The sequence below is a fragment of the Pan troglodytes genome, chromosome 23 (assembly GCF_028858775.2).
Source record: "Pan troglodytes isolate AG18354 chromosome 23, NHGRI_mPanTro3-v2.0_pri, whole genome shotgun sequence".
Taxonomy (NCBI): Eukaryota; Metazoa; Chordata; class Mammalia; order Primates; family Hominidae; genus Pan; species Pan troglodytes.
Window position 1 is genome coordinate 49,209,453 of NC_086016.1, and position 15,857 is coordinate 49,225,309.

The 15,857-nt window shown below is 48.0% G+C and overlaps 1 long non-coding RNA gene across 1 annotated transcript; it reads left to right on the plus strand.

Annotated features, from left to right (window-relative positions):
• The first annotated feature begins 594 nt into the window (after positions 1-594).
• On the plus strand, positions 595-15,599 carry LOC107970279 (uncharacterized). Its single transcript, XR_001712789.4, has 4 exons — positions 595-831; positions 945-1,083; positions 1,605-1,724; positions 15,304-15,599. It is a non-coding gene; the product is annotated as an uncharacterized LOC107970279 (long non-coding RNA).
• Positions 15,600-15,857: the final 258 nt, after the last annotated feature.

Sequence of the window (15,857 nt, forward strand, 5' to 3'; positions counted from 1 at the left end):
ACCTCTGGTACCACTTCAATAAAGACTGCTGTCTAACACCACCAGCTGGCCCTTGAATTCTTTCCTGGGTAAAGCCAAGGACTCTCCCAGACTAAGCCCCAATTGTGGGCCTGCCTGCCCTGCATCATGGGTGTTGGACTCTGGGTGGTTTGGAAGTGCTGGTTCTAGTATCAAAGACCCACACATGGATGTAGCTCAGAACGCTTTTGTGCCCGGGAAAAAGTTTGGGGTGATGTGGTTCTGTCACCTAAAGGGTCAGTCAGCTGGGCCGGTGAGAACAATGCTCTTGGCTGGAAGTAGCAAAGAAAATTGCGAGTCACTTTCAGTTATTTTCTGGCTCTTTCATGGGCCTTTCTAGACAATTTCCTTGTTTTCTTCCCTTGAGGTCTGGTCTCATTCTTCTAGCAATGACGTGGTGGATTTAAAAAACGTCTACCATAGTCTTTTGCCATTCCTCCCTCCAAGAAGCAGAGGCTAATTTCCTACTCTCTTCACAGATAGAATATGGAAGAAGTGGCCGTGAGGAACTTTCCAGGCCAGGTCAGAAAAGGCACTGTGGCTTCCCCTCTGTCCTCTCTTGATCACTTGCTCTAGGGCTCCTGCTGCTGTGGTGTGGGACCTTCGAACAGCCTGTGGAAGTCATCCTGTGAGGAACTGTGGCCTCCCCCAAGCAGCGCATATTGGAGGCAGAGGCTCCAGCCCCAGTCAAACCCTTAGATGATGGCAGCCCCAGCCAACGTCGTGACGCAGCCTCCGGAGAGACCCTGAGCCAGGGCCACCCACCTGAACTTACCCTGGATCCTGACACACAGAAACTGCAAGTCGATAAAGGTTTGCTGTTGTTTTAAACTGCTAAATTTTGGAGTACTTTGTTATGCAGCAGGAGATAACTGACACAAATACTAAGAGTTGAGAACTTTTATTAAGCCTTTTCTTTGTGCCAGGCACTGGGCTAAATGCATCAAAAGGATCTCACCATCTCCCCAGCAGCCCACAGGGAGCAGAGGTTTTCATTACCATCATTCTCAGAGGACACGACTGGGGCTCAGAGAGGGGAAGAAACCTCTCCAGCTCGCAAAGCTGGTAAGTAGCGGGGCTGGCGTTTGAACCCAGGTCTGCCTAATTTCAGAGCACTTGTTTGCGTCCAGCACGTGATCCCACCTGTGGTGTGATTCTGTGCCTAGCCGTTCCCCACCCCCTTCCTCCAAACATAGGGCTGCTTTCCTGTCCCAGGTGCAGCAGGTAAACCCCTTCGCACCAGGTGTCAGCGATGGCTGCAGACTGGGGACTCCCCCATCGGCGCTCCGTGCAGGCTGGCCTCGTGAGGAAAAAGTTACCAAGTTTGGGGCCAGAAGATTTGATCATGAGCCCCAGCTGTCAGTCAATGGTTACTGATCCCAAGCTTGCTGGGCCTCAGTTTTACCATCTCTGAGCTGAGAAGGATGTTCAGGGCTGGGTCTCCTTGCAGGGTGGCTCTGAATGCCCCCTGCAGTGAGAAGGACCGTGGCTGCCTGGGACGGAGAGGGGCTCAACCAGCTGGGAGTCCTCAGTGCTGGGCCTACGGCCATCTTATCTTCATCTCCCAAATGCCACTTTCAAAACAGATTCATTCCCCAAATGGATGAGACCCCAGCACAGGAGAAATGCATGACAGCCGGATAATAAACCCGCATATCAGAACTGTCAGATCGTCTTCAGAGCAAAAGGCAACATGCTCTCCCGAGGTAAGATCCTAACTGTTGTCAGGAACATACGCCAGGGGTGGGGGGTGGGGAGCGGCTCAGGACGCGGCGCTGGCAGCCCCCAGCCCATCAAATTCACTCCATCTATCTCAGGCTGGGCCGTTTCATCTTGAAAGTCGCAGAGCTTAAGCATTTATCAGCAAAGCACCTGCTTCTGTTTGTTCTGCGTGATTTAGTGTATTTATCGCTGTGCTTTTGAAATGCCTCTTTGGTCTATCTCTGAGATTTTCCCCCTGGACTCCCCGTTAAATTAATCAGATTCTGCTCCCCTCCAGTCCTACCTCTGCCTGCTGGAACTCCGAGGGTGCGTCATTAAATGGCCGTGCATTTTGTTTTTTTTGGCCTCCTGGCGAGGGAGGTGTTTGTTGAGGGGCGGTGGGGAGGGGGTCCCTGGGGATGGTTGCTCTGTGGGCTTCCCCAGTGCAGGCCGCACAGTGAGCAGAGGCGTTTCCTGTGATGAAGCTGGACAGGCCCCTTATGCGTCATCTCGCCTGTTTACATGGCCTCAGCGTTTCCCACATTTTCTCTCTGGCATGCTGTGGAGCGTAGTGGTTTGGGGAGCAGGACATGGGACAAGGTGACAGAGCAGGTGGATACCGGGGTGGAAGTGCAGACCCTGGGCCCTCTGGAGGAAGAACGTGGGGCTGGGTGGGTTGGGCTGGCTGAGGACCAAGCCCAGGTGTCCCAAGTTTTGGGGACTGTGGCCATGCTCCTCCTGGCCACCAGCCAGGGGCCACACCTGCCAGCCCGAGTGGTGGTCTTCAGCCCCTTCCCCACAGGGCGGTTGCCTTTGTGGGATGGGATGCTTTAGGAAGGGAGGCTCAGAACTGTCCTCTGCCCTGGGCAGGAGAGGCCTCCTGCGCCTGCCCCACACTGTGGGCCTTACCAGAGGGGCTTATGGGGAGAAGCTGTGTGGATACTTTTATGGAGGGCTGGGGACCGAGCCCCAGAGAGGTCTCCACACTCTCCAGGGATGCACCTGCCCACAGGGGAGGGCCAGCTCCTGCCATCCAGGGCCTGGGCAGGGGCCCGAGCAGGAGCGAAGCTTATGGGGCCGTCGGTGTCTGTGGGATGAGTGGGCTTTGCTGGGCCTGAACCCAATGTCGTCAGCCAGCTGCACAGCTGCTGTGGGCACATGCCGCCCGGGAGGGTTGGCGAGGATGGGTCCTGCGGGGTGGCCATCCAGGGCTTGCGTCTGTGGTGGGTCAAAGTGCGGGCCCTGTAGTGGTGGCTGCCAGGGTGTTGTCGTGTGGCTGCCGGCCCCACCTCTCCAGGAGCCATCCTCAGTCATTATTTGACATTGGGTGGGGCATGGGTGGGGCAGTTCCAGCGGGAGGTGCACAAGCAGCCCCAGCCAGGCCCACCTGATGGCCGCTCTCAGGTTTAATTCCTGAACCCAGAGACAAAGGCTGGAGAGTGGATCTTCCTCAGAGCCCCTTAGCTTCCACCCTGCCCTGGTGCCCCCTCATCCTTTCCCTCTTCTCCCCTGGACAGGACCCAGAGTCCTCCCATCAGTTCCCATTGCCCACAGCCAAGAAGCCCCACTGACCCCTCATTCCTCCCACAGCAGCCGCGAGGGGATAGTAAAGCTTTGAGCCTAGCAGGAAAGGGACAGGCTGTGGGACCCCCATCTCGTGGACACCCTTCTTCCCTCGGCTTGGAGTGCTCTGTCTGCGCCATTTTCCCAGTGCTTTGGGAATTCAGCCGGGGCCTGCAGGCTCTGAAACATCTTACAGAGGCCCACCGCTCATGGCAGCTCCGCCGCACACCCACGTCTCTCCATACTCCGAGACGGTTGCTTGTACCCATTTTGCAGATGGGCCGAATGGGCTCGGGGATGATGTCATTGCCTTGTCTCTGCGTCAGTTTACTCTGTTTGAAGAATGGAGCGCGGAGGGAGTAAATGAGTTGGGGCACAGGGAGCTCCTGGAACGATGCCTCCCCCACACAAACACTCGTGAGGGTTTGTTGCTCTTTTCTTTAGTTGTGAGGATTTAATCCATTATTATTGTTATTATTTCAGCATTTGCTGTTATTTTCCAATGATGATGAAGATGATGGTGAGGAGGGGCTGGCATTTCCGGGGGAGGAGGGGCAGTCTGTCTGCCTTCACAGTGTGCGTACTCCTCCCCGAGCTGTGCACAGCCCCCGTCCTCAAGTATCGTAAGGTTTGGGAGACACGGACCTGTGTGTAGACAATTGCAAAGGCACATCCACCCCTAACAGGGTCAGCAAGGTCCAAGTCACCTGCAGGGGCAGGGCAGGGAGGAAACAGCCACGCAAAAGTGTAGAGAACGAAGGGAAGTAAGCGCAAGCCCTAAATAAAGCCCAATTTTAACTGTTTCAGCTCCTTTTGGGACATCTCCCAGTATGTTCCCAAGACAGCAATGAAAAGACACCCTTTCCACCCTGGGACATGGTGCCGTGCTGTTGTAAATGCTGGGACTCAAACGTGTGTGTCCACACTGACCGTCCACACTCAAATATGCGCGTGTTCACACTTAAATATGTGCGTGTCCACACTCAAATATGTGCGTGTCCACACTCAAATATGCGTGTGTCCACACTGACCATCCACACTCAAATATGCGCGTGTCCACACTGACCGTCCACACACAAATATGTGCGTGTCCACACTGACCGTCCACACTCAAATGTGCGTGTGTCCACACTTAAATATGTGCATGTCCACACTCAAATATGTGCGTGTCCACACTCTGTTCACACTCAAATATGTGTGTGTCCACACTCAAATATGTGCATGTCCACACTGACCGCCCACACTAAATATGAGCGTGTCCACACTGACCATCCACAGTCAAACATGCACGTGTCCACACTGACCGTCCACACTCAAACATGCGTGTGTCCACTTAAATATCTGCGTGTCCACACTCAAATATGTGCGTGTCCACACTCTGTCCACTGAAATATGTGTCCACACTCAAATATGTGCGTGTCCACACTGACTGCCCACACTAAATATGAGCGAGTCCACACTGACCGTCCACACTCAAACATGCACGTGTCCACACTGACCGTCCACACTCAAACATGCGCGTGTCCACACTGACCGTCCACACTAAATATGTGCGTGTCCACACTGACCGTCCACACTCAAATATGCGCATGTCCACACTTAAATATGTGCGTGTCCACACTCAAATATGTGCGTGTCCACACTCTGTCCACACTCAAATGTGTGTCCACACTCAAATATGTGCGTGTCCACACTGATCGCCCACACTAAATATGAGCGTGTCCACACTGACCGTCCACACTCAAACATGCGCGTGTCCACACTGACCGTCCACACTCATATATGCGCGTGTCCACACTGACCGTCCACACTCAAATATGCACGTGTCCACACTGACCGTCCACACTCAAACATGTGCATGTCCACGCTGACCGTCCACACTCAAATATGCCTGTGTCCACACTTAAATATGTGTGTCCACACTGACCGTCCACACTCAAATATGTGCGTGTCCACACTTAAATATGTGCGTGTCCACACTCAAATATGCGCGTGTCCACACTGAGCATCCACACTCAAATATGCGCGTGTCCACACTGACCGTCCACACTCAAATATGTGCGTGTCCACACTCAAATATGCGCGTGTCCACACTCAAATATGTGCGTGTCCACACTGACCGTCCACACTCAAATATGTGCGTGTCCACACTGACCGTCCACACTAAAACGTGTGCGTGTACACACTGACTGTCCACACTCAAATATGTGCGTGTCCACACTTAAATATGTGCGTGTCCACACTCAAATATGTGCGTGTCCACACTGACCGTCCACACTCAAATATGTGCGTGTCCACACTGACCGTCCACACTCAAGTATGCGCGTGTCCACTGTGCCTCAGGGTCTAGAGCATTAATTTAACCCATGCAATTATTTGCAAGTATTAATGTCTCTCCTTCGCTCCAGGCTTGGGGCACAGGAACGCATCTATCTTTCCCGACCGTTGTATCCCCGGTCTGCAGCCCCGGGCCAGGGATGCTCCCGCAGCTGTTGCAGGGCTCAGACTGCCCACTAGTGGGAGCTCCATGCCTCTCATTTCCCACGTCTCTCTCTGCCTGGCCCAGATACTTCGGTGGGTCAAATTCTTGAACTGATGTTGAGCCACAGTCCTCGTAGGAACTTAAAAGGTTGCACTGTATCCAGCATATCCAGGGAATTGTATGTGAGTGGGTGTGAGCCCACATGTGCCGGGCAGACAAGGGGTGGACTGCAGGGGCTACTAACGGGCCTGTTCACTCCAGCACCCATCTTCCAGGGCGTGACTTCCCTTTGCTGACACACTTTGTGCCCCTGAGTCAGCCACATAAACACTGTGATCGGGCTATGTGGTCCCAGCTGATTAATTGATTCTGCAGTGAGCACTTGATCCAAGCTCTGCCAGTTAGAGTCTTTCCAAGGGTGTTGGAACCGGAGCTGAGAAAAAAGAATTCAACATTGCTTTGAGTGGCTATGGAGGTGGATGCGGTGTGCTCACACTGTCTGTGGCCACATCTTGCACTGTGGATCTCAGAAGCAGAGGAAGCAGATCTACTTAGAGAGGAGAGGGGCACCCACACAGAGGCAAGATGCAGGATGGAGAGAGACGCAGAGATGTCCCTTGGCCTCTAGAAGCCCTGGTCCCATTTGTCCCTGAGGTCCAACCCTGGTCTTCTCTGTGAGTCCTATAAAACATTCTCATGTTCTTGCAATGGATTCATAGTTTTGCTTAAGCTGGGTTGAGTTGGGTTTCTGTTCCATGCAACCAAAATAGTCCTGATCAGTAAAATATTAAGACACATTTCTATCCACTTCAAGAATTAATCGTATCCATAAATTACCACTTGACTAGGACGAGATATTTGGCACTTTTTTTTTGCAATCATTTGGAATTTTGTTTCCAGAATATGATTTTTTCCTTTTACATTAGGTCAATTACTTTCAGAACGTGAAGTCTTGTCTATGTGGGGAATATTTTTTAACAGCTGCATTCTTCCTCATTTTCTCTGTAATTATTAATATTTGGACTTAACTCTAAATTTTAATGATCTGTTTGCTCATGATTATTTTTTATGCCAATGCCATTCCTTTCTCGTTTTTCTTTCATTCTAATGACTTTTACCCCATAATTATTTTTTTCAGAGCTGTGTACGGTATGCTGAGTCCTCAGAAAGAGGTCAGCAAGTTCATTTTGCCCTCACAATAGTTTTGTCCAGCTATGGAATTCCAGTTTGAGGTCCTGTTTCCTCAGAACCTTGTAGCTAGTGCACAAATGTTATCTTCTAGCATTTTTGAATTGCAGACAAGAATGACCAGTGTGAGTGGGATTTTTATTCTTTTTTAAAGGGAACCTATTATTTTTATACTCTGGAAGCTTAAAGGGGTTTTTAATCCATTGAGTGAGAAGTTTCCCCAGAATATATATAGCAGTGTGTCATTTTTCTATTATTCCTTAACAGTTCACCTGTGATTTGAATGCTCTCATCTCTTTCCATTCCAGGGGAAATTTTCTTCTGTTATTTCTTTAATTACTTCTTTCTCCCCCCACTCTCCTTTGGGCCCCCCATGGGAATGTGATCATTCTCCTGAGTCTGTACCTATCTCTTAACCTAACGCTCGTAATTACCATCTCTGTCAATTCTTCTTATGCTCCAAGAGATGTTAATGACTGCCTTCCAGTTCACCAGTTTGAGTTTCAGTCATGTTATTCACAGCACCTGTTATTTTTGTAATCATGTTTTAAATTTCAAAGATCTCTTTTTTGGTATTTAATCCCTCATTTAAAAAACTGTGGCCAGTTCCAATTTTATTGATGTAATAGCCTTTTGAGTCTCTCTGTGGAGGTTAATTAGAAATTTAACATCTTCTTCTGTTTCCTGCATTAATCCTGATTCATCGTGGATCAGTTGACTGCCTGGTCATTTTGGAGATGTGTTTTAGAGGATTTAACTGTTTTAGAGGATTTAACCCATCGGGGGCACAAATACTCTTACCTACAGGACAAGTGTATTTGTATCCATGTCTGGTAAAGTGACGCGCAGTGGCCCTGGTAGCTAGTGCCACAGTTTTCTCTGTAACCCGGGGGTTGAAACCTTTTCCACAAAGGGCCACAGAATAAATATTTTCAGCTCTGGGGGCCATACAAGCCCGGAGGTGACTACTCAGGTCTGCCATTGGAGCAGAAAATAGAGACGAGAGGTAAGCAAGTGGGTCTGGTGTGTACCTCTGTAACTTTATAGAAATTGGTCATGGGGTTTGGCCTCTGAGTCATAGTTTGCCAACCTCTGCTCTAGCCTGTGGCTGCAGCCCTTGGGGCCACATGCTCAGCTTTATTGGAGTACTGGTCTTCACTGGCCATGTGCAGTCTGGACCAGGTATCCACTGTGCTGCGGGGAAGCGACCAGCCCCAGCTCTGCCATTTGTCTTTGTTTCTTACATTCCATGGCAGCTTCCTCTTCCAGCTTTTGTCCACCAAGTTTTGGGGTTTGAGGATTGCTCATTGAGAAAGCAGTGCCCATTTTTGCAGGGGATTCTTCCAGTGCTGGAGCAGCCTTCTCATGCTTTTCTGGGCAGCCCAGTTTCTGCATCAGTTCATCTCATCCATGTTATTTATCTCAGATTTTTCTCAGCACTTCTAATTCACTAATTCTCTCTCGGTTTTCCAGTACTGTGTTGATGCTTATGTTCCTAAATCATTTACACAGGTTTTGGGGAGGGGAAGAGGCAGACACGGTGGCTCACGCCTGTAATCCCAGCACTTTGGGAGGCTGAGGCAGGCGGATCACGAGGTCGGGAGATTGAGATCATCCTGGCTAACGTGGTGAAACCCCGTCTCTACTAAAAATACAAACATTAGCTGGGTGTGGTGGTGTGAGCCTGTAATCCCAGCTACTCGGGAGGCTGAGGTATGAGAATCGCCTGAACTCAGGAGGCGGAGGTTGCAGTGAGCTGAGATTGTGCCACTGCACTCCAGCCTGGCAACAGAGTGAGACTCATCTCAAAAAAAAAAAAAAAAAAGCTTTATGGAGGCTTATTTTGCATATCATCAGATCCACCCTATCAAGAATACATTTCCATGATTTAAGTGATTTCACCAAGTTGTGCAACCATCATTGTAAATCAGCTTTAGAATATTTCCATCACCTCCTGAAATCATTCTTGATAGTTCATTTATTTATTTATTTATTTATTTTATTATTATTATACTTTAAGTTTTAGGGTACATGTGCACAATGTGCAGGTTTGTTACATATGTATACATGTGCCACGTTGGTGTGCTGCACCCATTAACTTGTCAATTAGCATTTGGTATATCTCCTAATGCTATCCCTCCCCCCACCCCACAATAGTCCCCGGTGTGTGATGTTCCCCTTCCTGTGTCCATGTGTTCTCATTGTTCTCATTGTTCAATTCCCACCTATGAGTGAGAACATGCGGTGTTTGGTTTTTTTGTCCTTGCGATAGTTTGCTGAGAATGATAGACTGGATAGTTCATTTATTGTGTATCAAGTCTTTAGATATATTAAGGCCCGTTTCAAGTCTATGCATTTCAGCTCAATGATCCACTTGTTCTTTTTGTGCTAGCCCCACGGTGTGTAATTACTGTCGTTTTAAATATACATCTCAGTAGCTGGGAGGGAAGGGCATTCCCCATTTCCCTTCTTTTCCAAATGTCCTTTTCATTTCTCTTCTGCTAGTGCTGGGCAGGATTGTTGCAAAGTTTTGTTGTTGTTTTTCAGTTAGGACTTCAATTGGGATTAGGCCAAATATTTGAAATATTTTGGGAGAATTGATACAGTTACAACGTTCAGACTTGCCATCAATGTAACATGTTCTTCTATGCTTATATATTTTATCAGTAAAGCTGACAGTTTTGTCTTCACACAAGTACTGAAATATTTGTATTGCTACTATTTTGAGGTCATACAAACATTTTACTTGTTATTTTGAGCGGAACCTTTTCTTTTCCCCATTTTAGTAACTAACTGGTTATTACTATTACATAGGAAAATTACAGATTTTAACTTTTTTTTTTTTTTTTGAGACGGAGTCTCACTCTGTTGCCCAGGCTGGGGTGCAGTGGCACGATCTCGGCTCACTGCAAGCTCTGCCTCCTGGGTTCATGCCATTCTCCTGCCTCAGCCTCCTGAGTAGCTGGGACTACAGGCACCCACCACCATGCCCAACTAATTTTTTTTTTGTATTTTTAGTAGAGATGGGGTTTCACCCTGTTAGCCAGGATAGTCTCAATCTCCTGACCTCGTGATTTGCCCGCCTCAGCCTCCCAAAGTGCTGGGATTACAGATGTGAGCCACCGTGCCCAGCCTTTAATTTCTTTAGAATCTAGCCAAATTGCTAAACTATCAATTGTGTTTTTACAAAATGTTTCTTGACATATAATTATTGTACATACTTACAGAAGATGTGATATTTTGATACATGTATACAATGTGTCATGATCCAATTAGGCATTTGGAATATCCATCACTGCAAGCATGGAGCATTTCTTTGTGTTGGGGACATTTCAAAAGTTCTGTTGTAGCTAGTTTGAAATAGACAATATATGGTTGTTAGCTACAGTCCCGGACTGTGCTATGGAACACTATTTTTTTAAAAAGTAACATCTCTTGGGTTTTCTGGGCAAACCGAAAGTGACACCCGTGTATCCTGGGCAAATTCAATATACTGTTATCTTTTCCTTTCCAGTCATTATACACAAGCCCCCCTTTATCTGTGGGGGCACGTTCCAAGCCCCCCAGTGGCTGCCTGAAGCTCTGGGTAGTTCGGACCCCTGTGTGCACCGTGCTGTGCTTTGTCTTCTACATCCATACCTGTGATCGAGTTGAACTATAATTAGGCAAAGCAAGAGATGAACAACAATCACAATAAGAAAATGAACAATGCTAACGATGTACTATGATGAAAGTTGTGTGAATGCACTCTCTTAAAATGGCTTTCTATGTTGTACTCACTATTTTCCGACTGCAGTTCACTGTGGGCCACTGAAGCCACCGAGAGTGAAACTGCGGGTCAGGGGTGGACTGCAGCCAGGAGGTCTGTCTAATGCTTCCTGGCATCTGCTAAAACCTCGGAAAACGGCCATGAGCCAGAAGCAGGTGCCCATCCTTGGCCCACGCCTGTCAGCAGTGGGGGTGCCTCTGGTGCGTCACAGCCCAGGGAGGTGTGGGCATCCCCGAAGGAGGCATAGGTATCACTAAGGGAGGCGCAGGTGTCATGGAGGGAGGTGTGGGCATCACTGAAGGAGGCCGGGCATCGTGGCTGAGGGAGGCGTGGGCCTGAGACACCTTCTCTGGCCTTATAGCAGTGACCATGTGCATGTCTGGGAAGGGGCAGGCAGGTAGATGACCCCATGAAACCACGGATGTGGTTGGTGTGTATCTTTAGTGTTCATCTCTTTTCTTTTCAGAAAGCATCCCGGCTTTGCTGAGATGTGCCCTCCTTGGTTTTTGTCACTGCCAATGGGTGGCTTCATTCCATTTGCTAACACGTCTGTCTTCCCTGGCAGTAGGAGGGGCCCGTCGCTTTATCTCCTCAGGGCCTTTTTTTTTTTTTTGAGACAGAGAGTCTTGGCTCACTGCAAGCTCCGCCTCCTGGGTTCATGCCATTCTCCCCATTCTCCTGCCTCAGCCTCCCAAGTAGTTGGGACTACAGACGCCAACCACCATGCCCGGCGAATTTTTTGTATTTTTAGTAGAGATGGGGTTTCACCATGTTAGCCAGGATGGTCTCGATCTCCTGACCTCGTGATCCACCCGCCTTGGCCTCCCAAAGTGCTGGGATTACAGGCGTGAGCCACCGCGTCCAGCCCTCAGGGCCATTTTGTTGGTTGTTCTTTCTCCCCTACTCCCCTCCCTCCTGTGCCATCACCAGCCCACCCCTCCCTCCCTCCCTGGCCCGCTGCGCCCTGGTTTCCACCCCATTGCCTCCAGGCCCAGCTCACACCGAAGGCCCCAGGGTGCTGGTGTCTCCAAAGCCTCCTCGTACCAGACGTCTCCTGCGGCCGTTCCCCGGGGCCTCTTCCACTCTCCGAATCCTTCTCTGTCCTTATTCTGTCCTTGTGTTTCTTTTAGGATCAGGGTGGCCCTTTCCTGGCCCCCAGGCAGTCTCCTACCTGGGCATTCTCGCTGCAGTTTCTCAGGGCTGCCGCTAGTCCCTTCCTGTTCTTATTCTTTGTCCCCACTCAGATCACACTGAGGCCAGGGGTTAGGGTGCTGTCCATGTGCACAGGGCTCCCAGGATGAGATCTCCAGCTCGGAATCCTCCACGGAGCCTCCATCCATGTACAGATCTGCCCACTGATGCCCGCACATGGATGCCCGGAAGGCTTCACACTCTCACAGTGGCCCAAGATGCCACAGAATCTGAGCCCACCCCGCACCCTCCCACCCCACAAACCTAGTCTCTCCAGGAGAAGTCTGCCTTGTGGTCCAGTTTGAGGCATTGGAAACCCAGCTCTTGCCTGCACCTCCTCTGCCTCCGTGCCACACCCCCATCCCTCTGTCACCCCTCCTCCCTGAGGCATGGGGCTGCCAGCTCCTTTCTCAACATCCCTCCCCTCACCCCTTCCAGTCGCGAGTGACCCCCACACACCCCCAGCACTGCCCTCAGGCACCTGCAGCAGCCTTGCAACCTGGGCCAACCCTGCCACCTCCAGGCCTTCATTCCTTTTGCAGTCAGTGATCTTTGAGGAAGTTAAATCTGACCTGTCGGTTCCCTTCTCCTGCCCCCCACATCTATGTACACACGTGATGAACACATCCACATCTATGTACACAGGCACACACATGCAAAACACCTGTACACACGTGCATGCCAGCATACACATCCATGTACATAGGCACACTCATGCAAAACACCTGTACACACGGGCATGCATGCATACACCATGTACATAGGCACACTCATGCAAAACACCTGTGCACGTGTGCATGTATGCATACACATCCATGTATGTAAGCACACACGGAAAACACCTGTACACATGTGCATGCACGTATACACATCCATGTATATAGGCATGCACATGCAAATCACCTGTGCACACGTGCATGCACACATACACATCCATGTACATAGGCACACGCATACAAAACACCTGTACATATGGGCATGCATACATACACATCCATGTACCTAGGCACACACATGCAAAACACCTGTGCAGACGTGTACATATGCATACACATCCATGTACATAGGCACACTCATGCAAAACACCTGTGCACATCTATGTCACACACCCATGTACACATGCATACATACACATCCATGTACATAGGCACACCCATACTCAGGACCTGCACACATGTATGTCATACACACCCATGTACACACATGCACACACATTCACATCTATGTATGTAGACACAGTCATACACATCTGTCATATCTGTCACATCCATGTGCACATGTGCAAGCATGTATACACATCTATACACAGGCACATGCAAAACATTTCACATTTGTCACAGCCATGTACACGTGTGTGCTTATGTACATATCTATGTACATAAGCACACACTTGTAAAGCACCTATATACACATACTTATTTACCTATAAACACCCATGTACACATGTGCATGCACATGTAAACACCTGTGCACATAGGTGCAAACATGGAAAACACCTGTACACATGCAAGTCACATCCACAAGCTCCTATGTATACACACGCACACACACCTACATAAACACTTCCACACACACGTGTGTAGATACAGCCGGTTTTTAACAGCTTCCTGTGCTGGGCTCTGAGGATCGTCCTCATCCCCTCTGTTGTGGGTTAAATTGTGTCCCCTCAAAATAGATGTTCAGGTCCTGACTCCCAGTATCTATAAATGTGACCTTATTTGGAAATGGGGTATTTGCAAACGTAATCGAGTTAAGATGAAGTCACAGTGGATTCGGGTGGGTCCTAATCCGTGACTGGCATCCTTGAAAAGGGAAATTTGGACAGAGGGCCACACAGGGAAGAAGGCCATGTGATGAGGGAGGCAGAGGCTGGAGTGTGGCCGCTGCACGCCCAGGAGCATGGGGGAATGCCAGGAGGGAGCCCCAGGAGCAGGAACGGGTGTGGAAGGACCCTCTCCTGGGCCTTCAGAGGGAGCGTGGCCCTGCTGACGCGTGGACCCAGCCTTCTGGCCTGCAGAACTGCGAGTGAATAAATGCCTTTTGTTGAAGCCACGGGTGTGTGGGGCTTTGTCACAGCAGCGGCAGGACACAGCCATGCCACCCTGCATCCTTCACTCCTCCTGTCCTAGCTCCTTCCCCTCCTCCCCCTTTGCTTCATGGGCGCTGCCTGGCACCTTCTCTCTTTAACGCCTCCCCTCCTCGCTGGGATGCCCCTGTCTCAGGCATCCTTCTTGCCCCGCAGCTCTGCACACCCTTCTAGGTGTGCGGTGTGTGTTTAGCGTGCAGCCTCTGCCTCCCCACAGCGTGCTCCCTGCTGTGTCCCGGAGACACAGTCCAGTGCCTGCCATACAGTGAGCCTGCCCATTGTCCAGTGAGAAGAGGGGGCTTCGCATGTCTGTTAATCAGTGAAATCAGCCTGTGGTTTTCTTTAGTATCCTGCTGCGAGGTTTTGATTCAAGGTTAAATGCTGTTATAAAACAAATGGGGAGATTTGTTTTAATGGCCTGGAACTGTTTATCTGGCACTGGAGGGATCTGTTATTTGAAACCATCTAAGCCTGGAACAACTTAGAGATTTCTAAATTAAATTTTAAAATTTCCTTGCATTGTTATTAGTCATTGACATTTTCCAGAATTTTTTATGATTTATATTTTCCTAGGGAAACATCTCATTTCGTTGAAAGCTCAAAATATATTAACATAAAAGTATACCTAGTACTTTTGTAATTTATGCATTTTTGTTTGTTTTTCTTTTACATTTTGAATTACATTTTCCAGAGACTTATCCATTTTCTCACACAAAACAAAAACACCAGCAGTTGTCATGTTAATTTATTGGTACTTTTTTCTGCTTTTCTAATTCAGTAATCTCTGCTTTTCTTTCCCTTGTTTTCTTCCTTGGTTTTCTGGGGTTTATCTTGTTTTCTAATTACCATTACATGAATGTACCCTAATTCGCTTACCAGCCCTGAGTGGGGATATTGGGAATCTTTCAGAATTTCAGACAATGCTATAATGAATGCATCTTGCATATATTTCACACACACGACAGCGTATTTGTAGTATTAAATTTCTGGAAGTAGAATTGCTATTTAGAGGCTGTGTGCATTCTTAATTTTAATTGTTTTTTATCCTTAAGATTTATGCCAATTTACATTTTCATCACCAATATATTTTATTTATTTAACATTACACATAACACATATGTTACAGGTATTTTTTTTAACACGATGTGTAACATATCTGTTCCAGGCGTTTGACAAATTTCAACTCAATCCTCAGAACAACCCCATTTTACAGATTAGGAAATTGAGGTTTACATAGACTAAGCAACTTTCCCAGGTTTATTAAGTGATGAAACGGAATCTGAAATCTAGACATTTTTGTTCCAGAACCCATGCTCTTAACCAGTGCATTGAGCTGCCTATTTTCTCACACCTATATCAACATGAAATTGACAAATATTTTGATCATAGCCAACCTGGTAAGTAAAAAAAGAAAAAAAATCTAATTTTAGTTTGTATTTTCTGTACTATGACCAAGGTTGAACATTTCTTCAAATGTTTAAGAAATATGTTTTTCCCTTCTGTGAACTGTTTTTAATGGTTGTCTTTTTTCCTTTTATCTATTGACTTTCTTGTTGGTTTATAGAAGCTCTTTATGTATTAAACAGTCCTTCTGTGATATGAAATGCGTGCATTTTTCTATTCTTTTATGTCTTTCAACTTTATGGGTCTTTTAACATTACATAATTAAAAAACATTTATGTAGTCAAAATGTGCACATTTTTTGGTATGTATTTGTGTCTATGTGTGTGTGCATATTTAACATGCTGAGAAGTTCTGGCCATCCTGAGATTTAAATAATTCTCTTTTGTCTTCTTCTAGTACTTTTATCAGTCCATTGAAGTCTTTCATCCATCTGGAGATTTTTTTTTTTCTGTAAA